Here is a 19,426-nt window from a genome sequence, read left to right on the forward strand (position 1 = left end):
CGGATAACTGAGGCCTTGACAACTATGTTGGTGTTAGACGTGTGTCCGGTATCCGCCGTTAGTTCACAGGGAACTAGACAATTTCTTGAGGTAGTGTGCCCCCGTTACCAAATACCATCTAGGTTCCACTTCTCTAGGCAGGCGATACCGAGAATGTACACGGACGTCAGAAAAAGACTCACCAGTGTCCTAAAAAATGCAGTTGTACCCAATGTCCACTTAACCACGGACATGTGGACAAGTGGAGCAGGGCAGGGTCAGGACTATATGACTGTGACAGCCCACTGGGTTGATGTATGGACTCCCGCCGCAAGAACAGCAGCGGCGGCACCAGTAGCAGCATCTCGCAAACGCCAACTCTTTCCTAGGCAGGCTACGCTTTGTATCACCGGTTTCCAGAATACGCACACAGCTGAAAACCTCTTACGGCAACTGAGGAAGATCATCGCGGAATGGCTTACCCCAATTGGACTCTCCTGTGGATTTGTGGCATCGGACAACGCCAGCAATATTGTGTGTGCATTAAATATGGGCAAATTCCAGCACGTCCCATGTTTTGCACATACCTTGAATTTGGTGGTGCAGAATTTTTTAAAAAACGACAGGGGCGTGCAAGAGATGCTGTCGGTGGCCAGAAGAATTGCGGGACACTTTCGGCGTACAGGCACCACGTACAGAAGACTGGAGCACCACCAAAAACGCCTGAACCTGCCCTGCCATCATCTGAAGCAAGAAGTGGTAACGAGGTGGAATTCAACCCTATATATGCTTCAGAGGTTGGAGGAGCAGCAAAAGGCCATTCAAGCCTATACAATTGAGCACGATATAGGAGGTGGAATGTACCTGTCTCAAGCGCAGTGGAGAATGATTTCAACGTTGTGCAAGGTTCTGCAACCTTTTGAACTTGCCACACGTGAAGTCAGTTCAGACACTGACAGCCTGAGTCAGGTCATTCCCCTCATCAGGCTTTTGCAGAAGAAGCTGGAGGCATTGAAGGAGGAGCTAAAAGGGAGCGATTCCGCTAGGCATGTGGGACTTGTGGATGGAGCCCTTAATTCGCTTAACAAGGATTCACGGGTGGTCAATCTGTTGAAATCAGAGCACTACATTTTGGCCACCGTGCTCGATCCTAGATTTAAAACCTACCTTGGATCTCTCTTTCCGGCAGACACAAGTCTGCTGGGGTTCAAAGACCTGCTGGTGAGAAAATTGTCAAGTCAAGCGGAACGCGACCTGTCAACATCTCCTCCTTCACATTCTCCCGCAACTGGGGGTGCGAGGAAAAGGCTCAGAATTCCGAGCCCACCCGCTGGCGGTGATGCAGGGCAGTCTGGAGCGACTGCTGATGCTGACATCTGGTCCGGACTGAAGGACCTGACAACGATTACGGACATGTCGTCTACTGTCACTGCATATGATTCTCTCACCATTGAAAGAATGGTGGAGGATTATATGAGTGACCGCATCCAAGTAGGCACGTCAGACAGTCCGTACTTATACTGGCAGGAAAAAGAGGCAATTTGGAGGCCCTTGCACAAACTGGCTTTATTCTACCTAAGTTGCCCTCCCACAAGTGTGTACTCCGAAAGAGTGTTTAGTGCCGCCGCTCACCTTGTCAGCAATCGGCGTACGAGGTTACTTCCAGAAAATGTGGAGAAGATGATGTTCATTAAAATGAATTATAATCAATTCCTCCGTGGAGACATTGACCAGCAGCAATTGCCTCCACAAAGTACACAGGGAGCTGAGATGGTGGATTCCAGTGGGGACGAATTGATAATCTGTGAGGAGCGGGATGTACACGGTGATATATCGGAGGATGATGATGAGGTGGACATCTTGCCTCTGTAGAGCCAGTTTGTGCAAGGAGAGATTAATTGCTTCTTTTTCGGTGGGGGTCCAAACCAACCCGTCATTTCAGTCACAGTCGTGTGGCAGACCCTGTCACTGAAATGATGGGTTGGTTAAAGTGTGCATGTCCTGTTTATACAACATAAGGGTGGGTGGGAGGGCCCAAGGACAATTCCATCTTGCACCTCTTTTTTCTTTAATTTTTCTTTGCGTCATGTGCTGTTTGGGGAGTGTTTTTTGGAAGGGCCATCCTGCGTGACACTGCAGTGCCACTCCTAGATGGGCCCGGTGTTTGTGTCGGCCACTAGGGTCGCTTATCTTACTCACACAGCTACCTCATTGCGCCTCTTTTTTTCTTTGCGTCATGTGCTGTTTGGGGAGTGTTTTTTGGAAGGGCCATCCTGCGTGACACTGCAGTGCCACTCCTAGATGGGCCCGGTGTTTGTGTCGGCCACTAGGGTCGCTTATCTTACTCACACAGCTACCTCATTGCGCCTCTTTTTTTCTTTGCATCATGTGCTGTTTGGGGAGTGTTTTTTGGAAGGGCCATCCTGCGTGACACTGCAGTGCCACTCCTAGATGGGCCCGGTGTTTGTGTCGGCCACTAGGGTCGCTTATCTTACTCACACAGCTACCTCGGTGCAAATTTTAGGACTAAAAATAATATTGTGAGGTGTGAGGTATTCAGAATAGACTGAAAATGAGTGGAAATTATGGTTTTTGAGGTTAATAATACTTTGGGATTAAAATGACCCCCAAATTCTATGATTTAAGCAGTTTTTTAGGGTTTTTTGAAAAAAACACCCGAATCCAAAACACACCCGAATCCGACAAAAAAAATTCGGTGAGGTTTTGCCAAAACGCGGTCGAACCCAAATCACGGCCGCGGAACCGAACCCAAAACCAAAACACAAAACCCGAAAAATTTCAAGTGCACATCTCTACTGTATATGCGTGTGTATATATGTATTTGTATTTATATGTGTATGTATGTTTACGTGTGTGTGTGTGTATATATATATATATATATATATATATATAATCAGCTGCCTGCCTTTTAATTAGGGGCCTCGCTCTCTGAAGTGCCCCGGGCCCCCCAGAGCCTTAATCCGGCTCTGGGCCTGAGCACCTTCCGTTAGCCGTATATATGGATTTTAGGGTTGTTTCTAATTTACAGTGAGCTGGATCTTTTAAGGGGGCTGAACCAGGGGCAGGCAAAACTATTTTCTTAGACAGCCAAGAAACTGAGGTGTCTATCATTGGGGTGTCTCCCATTTGTGCCTGTCTTCCTTAGGGAAAGGGTACGCTACACATATCCTTCTGGGAAGGGTACATTTCTTCTCAGGGTTAGCCCAGGATTCTTCAAAGAACGAATTCAAATCCTTTGAAGGAGGAAAAGTCACAACCTGCTTTTTATTTAATTTAAAATAATCCTTTTCCTCTGTGACCAGTGTTGTTTCAGGAAACTCCAACACTTCCTTTATAGCAACTATCATACATTGTATGCTTTTGGCTAATTTGGGGTCTACCCCTCTCAAATCCCCAGTGTCAAAATCCGAGTCGGAATCTGTGTCTGTGTCCCCTTCAGGGACGGATTGGGATCGAAAACCAGCCAGGGAAATTTATGGAAGCAGCCCTAATAGGGGTGGGGTTCTGTTGAGGGCTGGAGTCTGTGAAGTGGGCGGGATTACTGCCCAGAAGGCCTAATTAAACGCAGGAAAGTAAAGCGCACGCCACAAAATTTTAGGGACGTGGCTTCGTGGGGAAGGGGCGTGGCCACATAATAGTGCCAATTCACATTACACCACACAGTAGCGCCGCTTATACACATTGCACCAGGTAGAAACTCCTATACACACTGTGCCAGGTATAGCATGTTGTACATATTGCACCAGATAGAGCATGTCTACACTTTGCGCCAGGTAGAGCATGGTATACACTTTGCGCCAGGCAGAGCAAATTATACACCTTGCACCAGGTAGAGCACGTTATACACATTGCACCAGGTAGAGCACGTTATACACATTGCACCATGCAGAGCACGTTATACATATTGCACCATACAGAGCACGTTATACACATTGCACCAGGTAGAGCATATATGTAGGATGACAGAGGGACAAACAGTGCACATGGACACAATTTTCCCCTCACCCCAGTAGCCACTGACCTGGTCGGCTACCACTGTAGTGTGTTTCTTGTCTGTGCGGGGTCTTATGTTATGTGTACCGCTAGCTGGAGTTAACTACCATTGTAAACAGGCTGCGCCTGTTGGGACTCCAGCAAGCCGCTGGGTCCTAGTGACCGGTTGCTGCCTAACTTCCCTCCAGCAGGGCTGCAGCAATTTACAGGTGCAGCCAGGAGTAGCAGAAAGGGAGGGGTGGGGGTTGGGAGCAGGGGCAGATCCAGAAGAAAATGACAGTAGGAGCAGCATGACAGGGCAAGGGCCCACGAACCACATCCCTCTTTTTTGTCATGCAGGGTGACAGTGGCGGACATACACAGGGTGACGGAGGGGGGGCGCACGCGCGGGATGACGGAGGGGGGGCGCACGCGCGGGGTGACGGAGGGGGGACGCACGCGCGGGGTGACGGAGGGGGGACGCATGCGCGGGGTGACGGAGGGGGGACGCACGCGCGGGGTGACGGAGGGGGGACGCACGCGCGGGGTGACGGAGGGGGGACGCACGCGCGGGGTGACGGAGGGGGGACGCACGCGCGGGTGACGGAGGGGGGACGCACGTGCGGGGTGACGGAGGGGGGGGACGCGCGGGGACACACGCGCGGGGTGACGGAGGGGGGACACATGCGCGGGGTGACGGAGGGGACGTACACACAGGGGTGACGGAGGGGACGTACACACAGGGGTGACGGAGGGGACGTACACACAGGGGTGACGGAGGGGACGTAAAGAGGGGTGACGGAGGGGATGTACGTACAGAGTGATGGAGGGGGATGTACGTACAGGAGTGATGGAGGGGGATGTACGTACGGGAGTGATGGAGGGGACGTATACACAGGGTGACGGAAGGGACATACGTATGGGGGTGATGAAGGGGAGGTACATATGGGAGTTGGAGGTGCATCCTTACCCCCATTGTTAACCAGGCCCTGAGTAGACAGTGACCTGGCAGTGACCCCACATCTTTAATACATTGCCTGATTTACCTCATCATGTCCAGCCTGTCTGTATGGGAAAACAATGACACAGCCTCCCCCCTCCCCCCCCAGTGCAGAGCTGAGAGTGCTTTTTGTGTCTCCAGTCCCTGTGGAGCTAATCAGTGACTCACCAGCGACACAGTAGCTCCTCCTGGCTGGAACGGAGTTTCATGTGCCGGCCAGGGCAGACTCAGCACAGATGATTGATGTGCTCCCCGGCTGCTGGTATGTGGAGGCGGGGCTGCCTGGGAGGAAGGACCTCACAGCTCACGCACTAGAGGGAAATGTACAGTGAGGAGTGACAGAAGTAGAGCCGCGGAAGCCGCTCCCCTCACACTCACATGGGGTGCACGTCTTCCGCAGCAGCAGCGCAGCAACACAATATCCGTGCTGGGGACGTCCCTCACTCGCTGTTGTGATAGTGAGCGGCACACAGAACCTTCACCGCTGCAGCCCCAGCTTGAGCTGCAGCGGCCGTAGCTATTTGGCATTGGGGGGAACAGCCACTAAATTGCGCAAGTCTGGCAGCCTACTGACAATCTGTCCCGGCGTACCAATCCGCCGCTGGGCAGGTCCTACCTGATGCATGCGGGGGTATCCCCAGGGGCTCAAGGGGCCAGTTAAAGTCCGTGGAGGGTCAGTGGTGGTGGTGCCCACTTGTGAGGCCAGATAGGGGTGTCTGCCTGTGGCTGCTGCTGTTCCCAATCCCTTCAGAAGTTCACACACAGAGCGTGTGCCGCGCGGTGGTGCTGGGGCGGTGCTTCCGATATCGATGCACATCCTCTCCTGTGCATGCGGCACAAGGAGGCTAGGGCTGAGAACACAGTTTATCATGCCGCACCCGCCGTTGATGAGGGAGCCGAGTGAGAGAAAGGGGAGGTGGCGTCAGGACGGATGAACTCTAGCAGGCTGCTGTATCAGGAATAAATGTTTTCCTGTCTACAGTAGCAGCAGAGCAGATACTGTGGGCCTATTTTGATGGGGGGCCTGGAGCTGCAGCTCCATCTGCCCCATTGTTAATCCGGCCCTGTGTATAGGGGCTTGTCTGTGACAGCTGTCACAAACGAGGCCGGGAGGGAGAGATTACATTACAGTTTTCATTTTAGATCTAGCCTGTTCCGGTTATCACACCATCCCCGGACCATATACTGTAGGCAGGCTGTAATCTCTCCATCAATGTCTCGATTGTGACAGCTGTCAGTATGGGGAGCAGTGACAGGGAGTTTTGGTACTTGTAGTGTGGCACCCCCCATCACCCCTGCTGCACACGTTGCACCCCTGCTGCCAGCTACATTTAGACGCTTAGATACTGTATACACCACAGTGCCATTCCGGTATGAAAGGTAGACCACTCTTGGTCGACATTGGCATGGTCAGCATGGACAAATGGTTGACACATAAAAATGGTCTTAACTGGGGTGTATAGCTACGCGTCTAAATGTAGACAGGCAGCGGGGTGACTAGGGGGGATGGTGGCGGCGTCTAGGTTTAGATGGGTCTCTGGGGGGCAGGTGTGCAGCAGGGGTGAAGGGGGGTGCTGACAGACATGGGAGGGGGCACGAAGGGGGTTCCAGTGCTACCAGAGCGGGGAGCAGTGCAAGGGCATTGTGTTACTTCTAGTGCCATGGTGAAAAATAGAATACCGGAGGCAGACCGCTCTTAACTGGGGTGTATAGCTACGCGTCTAAATGTAGACAGGTGGCGGGGTGACTAGGGGGGATGGTGGCGGCGTCTAGGTTTAGATGGGTCTCGGGGGGGGCAGTGTGGCAGGTGTGAAGGAGGGCGCCCAAGGGTGCTGACAGACATGGGTGGGGGCACGAAGGGGGTTCCAGTGCTACCAGAGCGGGGAGCAGTGCAAGGGCATTGTGTTACTTCTAGTGCCACGGTGAAAAATAGAATACCGGCGGCTGACCGCTCTTAACTGGGGTGTATAGCTACATTTAGACAGGCGGCACGGGTGACTAGGGGGGATGGTGGCGGCGTCTAAGTTTAGATGGGTCTCAGGGAGGGAGTATTGCAGGTGTGAAGGAGGGCGCCCGAGGGTGCTTACAGACATGGGAGGGGGCACGAAGGGGGTTTCAGTGCTACCAGAGCGGGGAGCAGTGCAAGGGCATTGTGTTACTTCTAGTGCCACGGTGAAAAAAATAATACCGGTGGCAGACCTCTCTTAACTGGGGTGTATAGCTACGCGTCTACATTTAGACAGGTGGCGGGGTGACTAGGGGGGTGGTGGCGGCGTCTAGGTTTAGATGGGTCTCAGGGGGGCAGTGGTGTTGCAGGTGTGAAGGAGGGCGCCCGAGGGTGCTGACAGACATGGGAGGGGGCAAGAAGGGGGTTCCAGTGCTACCAGAGCGGGGAGCAGTGCAAGGGCATTGTGTTACTTCTAGTGCCACGGTGAAAAATAGAATACCGGCAGCAGACCGCTCTTAACTGGGGTGTATAGCTACGCGTCTAAATGTAGACAGTCAGCGGGAGGATGGTGGCGGCGTCTAGGTTTAGATGGGTCTCGGGGGGGCAGTGTTGCAGGTGTGCAGCAGTGGTGAAGGGGGGTGCCCGGGGGTGCTGACAGACATGGTTGGGGGGCACGAAGGAGATTACTGTGCTAACAGTAAGATTTGAGAATACTGAAGAAGAGAATTTAGTTTTTTCAGATTTAATGTGATCCTGCAATTTGCAACGACAATATCTATAGCTAGCGTGATTGGGCGGCAGTGTGGCTGAAGACCATCTGGTAGTCATACTGTGCATTCATGAGATACTGTAGGTACCCAGTTGCACTTTGCATTCAATATTTCTGCCCATTTGAAACAACAGAGACACAAAGCTAGTCTGAAATAGGATTGCTGCTTATGCTAATGTTATCCATCATTTTGTACACAACGTAAAGACTAGATGAATAGCGTGAACAGGGCAGCAGTGTGGCCTTGTATTTAGTAGAAGCGGACTTTTTTTATATGACGAGAAGTAGAAACTTAAAACACTTTATAACTTTATTGTATTAAAAAAGAATAAAAAAATTAAAATAAAATAATAAATGGGTGCCGAACTCTGTATCGAACCCGGGTCTTCAAGCATTGCAGACGGCCGCTGTTCTAGTTAGGTCACAGCCGACCATGGTAGAGGTGGGCCCTCTGGGTTTATATGTCATGTGTTGCATCTTGGTGCTTTAAAAAAAAAAAAAGGTAGCTGCTTATGCTAATGTGATCCTGCAATTTGTACACACTGTAACGACAATATCTATAGCTAGCGTGATTGGGCGGCAGTGTGGCTGGAGACCATCTGGTAGTGACTGAAACACAAAGCTAGTCCGAAATAATTCCCATATAAAGGGAAGTGATTAATGGTTTGTCATTGTCACAATAAATGTCAGCCAATTAGCAGGCGGCGCTATGAAGGGTCCGTTGGCTATTTGAGGCATGCGCTGTAGAATTTAGGAAAAGCGACACCTGGTGGACAGAAAGTAGAATGAACGTTACAATTATAATGTGACGTCACATTTACAACGCAACTTATAACGGGAGTTATAGCGCAAGGAGCTGGCGCGAGTTGCATGGCGCCCACTATGCGGTACGCAGCAATGATATATCAGGACACATCTGTATTCACCAGATGAGCCTATGCAAAGTCAAACCACTTGATAAAGCAGTTGGACCAGCCTGAAGCAGATATGTCTTCTACATGCTGGATGAAGGTCTTCACTGCAACTTCTGGTGACTCAAAACCAATCTTCAACATCTTGCACTTGGTTTGTGGCAACACAAGGAAGTCACAGGGGGGCAGGTCTGGACTGTACAGCAGATGAGCAAGCTCCTGAATGTGATCATGGGTGTCACGAACCTCGGGCAGCGGCGACCGCGCTTGTCCCTGCGGGTGGCCTGGTCTGCCCGGCGCCTCTCTTCCCCTGACGGTCTCCGGCTTCAGCGGCGGGTCGGCGCTGCTCTCCGGCGGCTTCCCGGAAGCAAGGACGCCGCCATCACAAGCGAGGGCAAGGAGGCGGAGCAGGTCTGACGTCACCTGCCTGCTCCGCCAATCAGGCTAGGGCGGGGAATTTAAAATCAGATACCAGGCAGAGATCCGGTGCCTGAGTATCTTCGTTTCTCCTGCGGAAGCTGTGATTCCAGAGCTCCCTCGTCCCTGCAAGCATCCTGTGCTTCCAGGCATCCTGTGCCTCCAAGCATCCTGTGCCTCCAAGCATCCTGAGCCTCCAAGCATCCTGTGCCTCCAATTACCTCCGTGCCTCCAATTATCTCCGTGCCTCCAATTATCTCCGTGCCTCCAATTATCTCCGTGCCTCCAAGCACCTCCGTGCCTCCAAGCACCTCCGTGCCTCCAGTTACCTCCAAGCACCTCGTGCCTCCAAGCGCCTCATCCCTCCAAACACCTCGGTGTCTCCAAACACATCCGTGCCTCCAAGCACCTCCGTGCCTCCAAGCACCTCCGTGCCTCCAGTTACCTCCAAGCACCTCGTGCCTCCAAGCACCTCATCCCTCCAAACACCTCGGTGTCTCCAAACACCTCCGTGCCTCTAAGCACCTCCGTGCCTCCAAGCACCTCCGTGCCTCCAAGCACCTCCGTGCCTCCAGTTACCTCCGTGTCTCCAAGCACCTCGTGCCTCCAAGCACCTCATCCCTCCAAACACCTCGGTGTCTCCAAACACCTCCGTGCCCCAAGCACCTTCATGCCTACAAGCACCTCCGTGCCTCCAAGGGCCTCCCTGCACTCCCTGTACTCCCAGCACCTCAGTGCCTCCAATACCACAGTGTCTCCAATATCTCAGTACCCCAGCCTTCAGTATTTCTACAAGTCTTGTCTTACAGGAGACCTTCAAGAATTCCTCTGGGCCTCCCGCCTGCCGTCTTAGTCCTGCATGAGGAAGACCTACATCCGGCCATCTCTACTACGACCCAGTGGCGGTTCCTCTTCCCGGTCATCGGAAGAAGCCCCGAGTCCACAACACTCCCAAACCAGGTCAGTGACAGTATACTCAGGCCACATGGACTCGGGGAATCGGAACACGGACTCGGGTGCCATTCAGAACCTGGCTTCTCGAGTGCAAAGTCAGGAAGCAGCGCAAGGCCAGGTGATGCAGTACCTCCAGCAGTTGTCCGGGCGTCTGGATCAGATTCAGGCGTCTCTGGCCTCAGTAATTCCGGCACCTGTTCCAGTAGTCGCACCAGTTGCCGTTGCCAGCAATGTTCAACCATCGGCCGGTGTCACTCCACGCCTTCAGTTGCCTACTCCGTCCCGCTATAATGGGAATCCCAAAAATTGTCGTGGTTTCTTGAACCAATGCGAGGTACATTTCGAGCTACTTGCACACAACTTTCCTACAGACCGGTCCAAGGTAGCATATATTATTTCTCTGTTGGAAGGTTCTGCTTTGGATTGGGTGTCTCCATTATGGGAACGATCTGATCCCATGGTTTCCAACTACACCAATTTCATCTCGTCCTTTCGAAGGATTTTCGACGAGCCCGGCAGAATGACCACTGCTTCTTCCGATTTGCTCCGTGTTCGGCAGGGCGCCCGTTCCGTGGGCCAGTACGTGGTTCATTTCCAGACCATTGCTTCCGAACTACGCTGGAATAATGACGCCCTGAGAGCTGCCTTCTGGAACGGTCTTTCCGACCGGCTGAAAGATGAGCTGGTTACTAGAGATCTGCCGGATCCATTAGAAGATTTGATTTCCCTTTGCGTCAAGGTGGATCTTCGGATGCAAGAGCGTGGAAGAGAACGTAGCCGTTCGGATCGTTCCAGGTTCCGGAATCCTACTCCTAGGCCGGTGGCCTTACCCAGCTCAGATGAGCCCATGCAAATTAACCGCTCCCGACTGTCTCCGGAAGAACGACAGCGTCGTCGTGAGGGTAAACTCTGCCTTTACTGTGGAGCCGCAGATCATTTTCTTAAATCTTGTAAAGCCCGTCCGGGAAACGGGCAGGCCTAGCTTGTTCCGGAGGAGTCAAGCTGGGAGTTACGACAAAAGCTTCTCCAACTTCGGACTGCTTGCTTCCAGTAACTCTAGTCTCCAATTCAGTCTCCAGGTCTTGTGAAGCCCTATTGGATTCCGGAGCTGCAGGGAACTTCGTTTCTTCTTTCTGTGCCCAAAGTTTGGGTTTAAAGTTACGGCCTATTGAGTGGCCAATTTCACTGACGGCTATCAACGGGACTAGAATTTCCAAAGGTCTTATAATGTGGCGCACGGGGCCAGTTAAGCTGCAGGTCGGGGCTCTACATCAGGAAGATTTGGAACTCTTGGTAATCCCAGAAATGCCTCATGATCTGGTTCTTGGAATGCCTTGGCTGAAAAGTCATAATCCCCACATCGACTGGAAGTCGTCACAAATTCTGTCCTGGAGTCCCTTTTGTCACACTAATTGTCTTACTCCTGTTTGTCCGCTCCGTGTTACCTCCAAAACGGATGAAGAGCACATTCCGGAGGCATATCAAGGGTACAAGGACGTATTTTCGGAACAAGCTGCTGACCTGTTACCACCTCACAGGCCTTGGGACTGCCCTATTGACCTTGTCCCAGGGAAGACGCCACCTCGTGGTCGCACATATCCTCTGTCTCTTCCCGAGACTCAAGCCATGTCGGAGTATATTAAGTCCAATATGCTCAAGGGATTCATTCGCCCCTCTTCCTCCCCTGCCGGTGCAGGCTTCTTTTTCGTGAAGAAAAAGGACGGGGGGTTGAGACCATGCATCGACTACCGCGGCCTAAACGACATTACTATTAAGAATAAATACCCCTTGCCACTAATCACAGAGTTATTTGATAGGGTTCGTGGTGCCCGCATTTTTTCAAAACTCGACTTGAGAGGAGCTTACAATCTTATACGCATCCGAGAGGGGGATGAATGGAAGACTGCCTTTAATACCCGAGATGGGCATTACGAATACTTGGTGATGCCGTTTGGTCTTAGTAATGCTCCCGCGGTTTTCCAGGGGTTCGTCAACGAAATCTTTCGTGATATGCTGTATCAGAGCGTTGTGGTATATCTGGACGACATACTGATTTTTTCCAAGAATCTTGTCGAACACAGGACTCAAGTCAAAGAGGTGCTACACCGTTTACGAGAGAATCATCTCTACGCCAAGCTTTCCAAATGTACCTTTGAAGTAACATCTATTCCGTTCCTCGGTTATGTCATCTCGGGGACGGAGCTTCGCATGGATCCGGAAAAGTTGTCGGCCATTCGTGACTGGACTCAGCCTCTTTCCCTGAAAGCAATACAAAGGTTCCTGGGCTTTGCGAACTACTACAGGAAATTCATTAAGGGTTTCTCCACCATTGTTGCGCTCATTACTGCCCTGACGAGGAAGGGTTCTAATCCTAGTTTGTGGCCTCCGGAAGCCATTGTAGCTTTTTCTCGCTTAAAGTTAGCTTTCATGACGGCTCCAGTTCTCCAACAACCAAATTTCGAGGAACCCTTCTTCTTAGAAGTTGATGCATCTTCAGTCGGGGTTGGGGCTGTTCTCTCCCAGTATTCCTCTGATAAAAAATTACATCCGTGTGGCTTCCATTCTCGTAAATTCTCTCCAGCCGAACGAAATTACACTATTGGAGACCAGGAACTCTTGGCAATCAAATCTGCCTTGGAAGAATGGAGATATCTTCTAGAAGGGGCTAAACATGTGTTTACCATCTACACGGATCACAAGAATTTGCTGTACATCAAATCCGCACAATGCTTGAATCCTCGCCAGGCGAGATGGGCACTTTTCTTTTCCCGATTCTCGTTCATTATCAAGTACCGGGCCGGGACTCTCAATATTAAAGCAGATGCGCTTTCTCGTTCACAAGTTCCCACAGACGAGGATGAACCTCCGGAGCGGGGTTTAATTCTGAATCCAGTTTCTGTCTCTGCTGCTTTAACTACTCCAGCTCCTCCTCCTGGAAGAATGTCCGTGCCAGCTAGATTCCGCCCAGGAATACTACTGTGGGCCCATAACTCCAAGTTTTCCGGTCATCCCGGCGCTCAGAAGATGTACAAGTTTCTGCAAAGGTCTTATTGGTGGAACACCATGAGGAAGGATGTACAAGATTGCGTTAATTCATGTCCCCAATGTACACAACATAAATCTCCTCGTCTGCCTCCTGCAGGGTTACTTCGTCCTCTGCCTATCCCTGTGAGACCCTGGACTCACATTTCCATGGACTTCATCACTGACTTGCCCTGTTCCAAGGGTTGCAACACCGTTTGGGTTATCGTTGACCGTTTTTCGAAGATGGCACACTTTGTGCCCTTGACTGGTCTCCCGACAGCACCGAAACTGGCTCTATTGTTTATCCGAGAACATTTTCGTTTGCATGGGTTGCCACAAGAGATTGTTTCTGACCGTGGAGTACAGTTCACCGCCAGGTTTTGGAAAGCCCTTTGTTCAACTCTACACATTAAACTTAAGTTTTCGTCTGCTTATCATCCCCAAACTAATGGGCAAACGGAACGAGTCAATCAAGATCTAGAGACTTTTCTTCGTTTGTATCTCTCTCCTTCACAGGACAACTGGGTGGAGTTGTTGCCTTGGGCGGAGTTTGCCCATAACCATTTGTTTCATTCTTCCACTGGGGAATCACCATTTTTCGTCAACTACGGGTTCCATCCCCGTGTTCCGGAATTTCCAAGCCTTCCGATAATAGAGGTTCCTGCTGTAGTGTCCACTCTACGACACTTTGGACAAATTTGGAGAAAGGTTCATGCTAATCTTAAGCAGGTTTCTGTTCGGTACAAGTTCTTCGCAGATAAGAAACGGCAAGCCGCACCTCAATATAAAGTTTGGGACAGGGTATGGCTGTCCACACGGAATCTCCGGTTGAAGGTGCCCACCATGAAATTCGCTCCAAGGTTCATCGGTCCTTACCCTGTGCTACAAGTCTTAAATCCTGTGGTCTGTAAACTGGGTTTGCCTGCCCATCTTCGAATACCTAACGCCTTTCATGTTTCTCTACTCCGTCCCCTCATTCTGAATCGGTTCCACTCAGCACTCCCTAGGCCAACGTCCGTAGTGGCAGAAGCTGGAGCGGAGTTTGAAATCAAAACTATTCTTGACTCTCGTTATCTTCATAAAAAATTACAGTACTTGGTGGACTGAAAGGGTTATGGTCCTGAGGAGAGAAGTTGGATTGGGGCTACTGAAGAAACGGCTCCTCGTCTGATTCGGATCTTCCACTCCAGACATCCGACTAAGCCCGGGAAGTGTCCAGGGGCCACTCCTGGAGGAGGGGGTACTGTCACGAACCTCGGGCAGCGGCGACCGCGCTTGTCCCTGCGGGTGGCCTGGTCTGCCCGGCGCCTCTCTTCCCCTGACGGTCTCCGGCTTCAGCGGCGGGTCGGCGCTGCTCTCCGGCGGCTTCCCGGAAGCAAGGACGCCGCCATCACAAGCGAGGGCAAGGAGGCGGAGCAGGTCTGACGTCACCTGCCTGCTCCGCCAATCAGGCTAGGGCGGGGAATTTAAAATCAGATACCAGGCAGAGATCCGGTGCCTGAGTATCTTCGTTTCTCCTGCGGAAGCTGTGATTCCAGAGCTCCCTCGTCCCTGCAAGCATCCTGTGCTTCCAGGCATCCTGTGCCTCCAAGCATCCTGTGCCTCCAAGCATCCTGAGCCTCCAAGCATCCTGTGCCTCCAAGCATCCTGTGCCTCCAATTACCTCCGTGCCTCCAATTATCTCCGTGCCTCCAATTATCTCCGTGCTCTCCGTGCCTCCAATTATCTCCGTGCCTCCAAGCACCTCCGTGCCTCCAAGCACCTCCGTGCCTCCAGTTACCTCCAAGCACCTCGTGCCTCCAAGCGCCTCATCCCTCCAAACACCTCGGTGTCTCCAAACACCTCCGTGCCTCCAAGCACCTCCGTGCCTCCAAGCACCTCCGTGCCTCCAGTTACCTCCAAGCACCTCGTGCCTCCAAGCACCTCATCCCTCCAAACACCTCGGTGTCTCCAAACACCTCCGTGCCTCTAAGCACCTCCGTGCCTCCAAGCACCTCCGTGCCTCCAGTTACCTCCGTGTCTCCAAGCACCTCGTGCCTCCAAGCACCTCATCCCTCCAAACACCTCGGTGTCTCCAAACACCTCCGTGCCCCAAGCACCTTCGTGCCTCCAAGCACCTCCGTGCCTCCAAGGGCCTCCCTGCACTCCCTGTACTCCCAGCACCTCAGTGCCTCCAATACCACAGTGTCTCCAATATCTCAGTACCCCAGCCTTCAGTATTTCTACAAGTCTTGTCTTACAGGAGACCTTCAAGAATTCCTCTGGGCCTCCCGCCTGCCATCTTAGTCCTGCATGAGGAAGACCTACATCCGGCCATCTCTACTATGACCCAGTGGCGGTTCCTCTTCCCGGTCATCGGAAGAAGCCCCGAGTCCACTACACTCCCAAACCAGGTCAGTGACAATGGGCATGAAAATCCACTACTTTACTCAACTTGTGGGCAGGTGCTTTGTCATTATGGAGAAGGACACCATGAGCGTGAGTCCTTGGACAGCATCTGGAATGGCTTCCAGCACTTGTGGTAGGCATTGGTTGGCATATTAATCCCCAGTGACATTGCGCTGCTGCCCAAGTGGTACGGTAGCTACTTGACCAGTTTTGCCACAAACACAGCCACCATCTGTTTGGCCACATTGCGCTCACATTGAAACTTTTGTGTGGCAAAACTCAAACTGGGGTCCACTGGCCAACTGTTCTTTGGTATCAGGGTCAAAACTGTAGTTCCAGGAATCCTCACCGCTGATCACCACTGATTATCCTTAAGTCAGAGTTTGAGTGACCACCATCAAACCTGACCAATATGTTGTGGCACCAAGTTACCCAAGCCTCCTTCTGCTCTTGAGTCAGCTGATAGGGTACCCAGAGTGCAGAAACCTTGATCAGGCCAAGCTATTTGTCGAGTGTCAAGTGGATGTATTAAGATGAGATGCCTACCTCCTTTTCTAACTGGGCCATGGTCACCCTGGCATCCACCTCAACTGAGTCCTTCACAGCAGCAATGTTGTCCTCAGTGATGGAGACACAGGTTGTCTGCAGTGCTCCTCATCTTCCAGGGACCATCTCTCATGCTGATATTCTGTAAACCACACAAACATAGTGGTTCAGGATGGTGCTTCTTCCCAAAAAGCAGCTTGCAGTCAGTTCTCCTGCTATCGCAGACCACTTTTGTAGCCGTAGAAGGTCATGGCTCTCCATAACGAGTTTATGAAGGATGTGAACATGCTGACTTCGTTGGTGTGCAGTGCTGTTTATAAATGGTTCCTGTGCCTTGACATTTTGCAGGAACTTCAGTCAGAGATTACAGTTCCCAAACATACAGATTGTGTCTACTCTACCTATGTACTGCACATCCGGAAACTTATTGCACACACCTCGTATGTGGCATAAATGAAATTTTTTCCAACTTCAAATGACAGACTGATTAAAAATAGTTAAAATTATTTATTTACGTCAAGGAAAATCCATCTGAAGTAGATACTGCTTTGTCCTGACTTTTTTCTTTTTACCCTTGCACACTATGCACATGATAGTTGCACAACAGGACAGATACTGTATATTTCAAAATTAACATAAGACAAAATGTATGCAACAGTGCAATGTCCTACTAAAAATAATAGATTATAATATATTTCAGGAAAATGAATCAACGGGAATATTGTCCCCAAGTTCTAAATGGACAAAATGTGGAGTTGGTAGATTCCTTTAAATTTGGAGGTGTTACTATCACCAATGACTTGTGTTGGACTGCTCATACCAAGGGGGTAGTTAGGAAAATGCATACCTCAGGACTGGGTAGGAAGATTTAAGTGAACTTTTATTTATTGTATTGTAGAGAGTGTTCTTCTAATATATGAGATTTTATTGTGGTTTGATAACTGCATGGCAGCAGAGTGCAAGTCGCTTGAAAGGGTTGTAAGGGCAGCTAGTAAAGTGTTTGGCTTGCACCTACCCAGTGTGCAGGAGGAAATTAAAAAAAGGCTCTTCACTAAAATACAAAGCATACTGGGAGATTTGTCACATCCGAGTTATGATATGTTTACAGTGCTGCCATCTAAAACACGATATAGATCTACTCTATGTCGTACTAGTATACTAAAATGTAGATTTTGGACCCTATTCAGTAAGGATTGCAAAATCTGCTAAACAGCAGAATTTACAATACTTTTGCTTGCATGCTGGGGGCCGCCCATCGCAGGGCAAGGCCGCCCAGCATGCAGCCAGCAGCCCACCCACTGCACTCATGCTTAAATTGCGATTGCACCGCAATTTCAGCGTGATCTCTGAAATTGTGGACGGCTCCTGCCAGCGCAGTCTGGCTGCGACGGCAGGTGGTCCGCCACCATTTTTTTGTTTGGAGCGGCTGCATGTGACGTCATGCAGCTGCCCTGATAACACCGCCGACATGCCCCCCATAAACACATGCGCAGAACGCAGAACCTGAATTAGGCCCTTTGTTCATCTGCGATTGAATCATTCCTAATGATCTTGTGGAATCACTTTTTAAGATGATGATGTTTCTTCTGTTTTTAAGCTTTTTTACATGACTTTTCTGATTGCACATGCGATTTATTTAGTTGACTATACATGCATGTAAATTGCTAATGACAATAAAGTTGAATTGAATTGAATAAATAATATTCCTCTATAATGCATTTGTAAAAGTCAATAATCATTTAGAGTTGAGAAAACTTTCTTTCTAGAACGTTAAAACTTTGTTAAGCTTTGTAGAGTCCCTATGGGACACATTTCTCATCTCATGATATAAGAGTGCAAACCTCAGTAACTGCACACTATGACCAAGCCAACATATCTTTGCACTTGATACTGTAGATCAGGTAAAGCAGATTAGATGTACTATGGCGAACATGGTTAGGTAAATAAAAAGGCAATAAAGCAGGAATGTGTTTTAATTCTATCTGTATATTTTTACTTAATATGGCATTTAATGAACATATTACATTTTGCATTGTTTTCCTTTTATCCAAATAAATAATGTGTTTTTTTTTTTTAAATTAATTTGAAAGCAAAAAATATTTACAACCACATTATCAATCATCACACTTGTGTATGTGTTCAGAGGTAAAGTATGTTTTCATCTTTTACAGACATGGGGGCAGTACGGATGGTGTAATGGTTAGCATTACTGTCTAACAACATTCAGGTTGTGGGTTCAATTCCAACCATTGCCCTAACTGTGTGGTTGGGCCAAGTGGTTCTTATCTGCTGTCAAATTCTATGTTCTAATTTTTATGTTTATTAGATGGAATAATTGTTTGTTGCTAGTGCAGTTGCAAATATAATCTTTAGTAAATAGATAATAACATATTGCAATTAATTTTTGTAATAGTAATTAGATGGCACTATCCAAAATGTAATAATCACCAGATGCAAACACACAGTTTAATTTATCTTATTATTGTATTTTATTTTATTATGTTTTTGATTAACTGTTTAAAATTATTATATAATTATGTAAATGTGTTACTTTACTTAAATTATTAGTCTATTCCTTTATTAAAATAATTTGCAAATGGATGTACACTATAAATATAACCTAAATTAATAACTCCAAAGTGCCTAAAATCACAAATGTATGCAGCACAAATATTTTTGGGCAGGATTAGTCTATCATATCATGGAAATATATAATGCTGAAATAAAACATTCCTCAATACTGTGAATGCAGAGTGTTTGCTGCAATCTTCAGATATGACCCTGTCAAAAGACAGCAGCAGTGAGCTGATATAATCTAATCTGACCACCATGAGGAGTGATGTTCAGGACTTGCAGGTGAGGTGGATGAGTTCCCCTTGTTTTTTGTTTAGTTTTTTGTGGTTTTCTGTTTAATGTTTAGTCATGCTCATCTTTGTTGCTGCAAAACCGCTTGCTGCACAGCGTGCCAGGCTGCGACTATTCGCAACTGGCGATCATTTCATCAATTACTAAAAGAATTAATGAAGTGATCACCGTCTGCGAATACTTGCAGCCTGGCACACAATGCAGCATGCCGTGATACAATATGCCACATCATAGTAAGGTGAGCAAGGCTTCATCTCTATGTGCTTATTTTTTCTTTGTCCTTGCAGTGGTCACAGTGAGGACAATCTACAAATTCTGCATACAGAAAGAAAAACTTACGTATATAACATGCTCCCTTATCCCTATGCTATTAAAACATTCAAAATTCTAATTATCTTAACAAGTGGACATGGAAATTATTCAAAATAGTTGTCAACTACAGTATGCATTAGTTTATCTATCAATATAACCAGTGTCGGACTGGGGCATGAAGGGCTCACCGGGGGAATGCAGTGGTAGGGGCCCATACTTAGGGGTGTGGTCAGTCTCTAGAGGGGTGTGGCCAATCACCACAGAGGCTTGTCTAATCATTGGAGAGTGTATAGTCTAAGCCCCTTGATGAATATACATAG

General features: G+C 49.4%; 1 pseudogene; it reads right to left on the bottom strand.

Annotated features, from left to right (window-relative positions):
* The window catches only part of LOC135058154 (olfactory receptor 5AR1-like), a 377,933-nt pseudogene that overhangs the window by 153,854 nt on the left and 204,653 nt on the right, over positions 1-19,426 (bottom strand).

Source organism: Pseudophryne corroboree, chromosome 3, assembly GCF_028390025.1.
Source record: "Pseudophryne corroboree isolate aPseCor3 chromosome 3, aPseCor3.hap2, whole genome shotgun sequence".
Lineage (NCBI taxonomy): Eukaryota > Metazoa > Chordata > Amphibia > Anura > Myobatrachidae > Pseudophryne > Pseudophryne corroboree.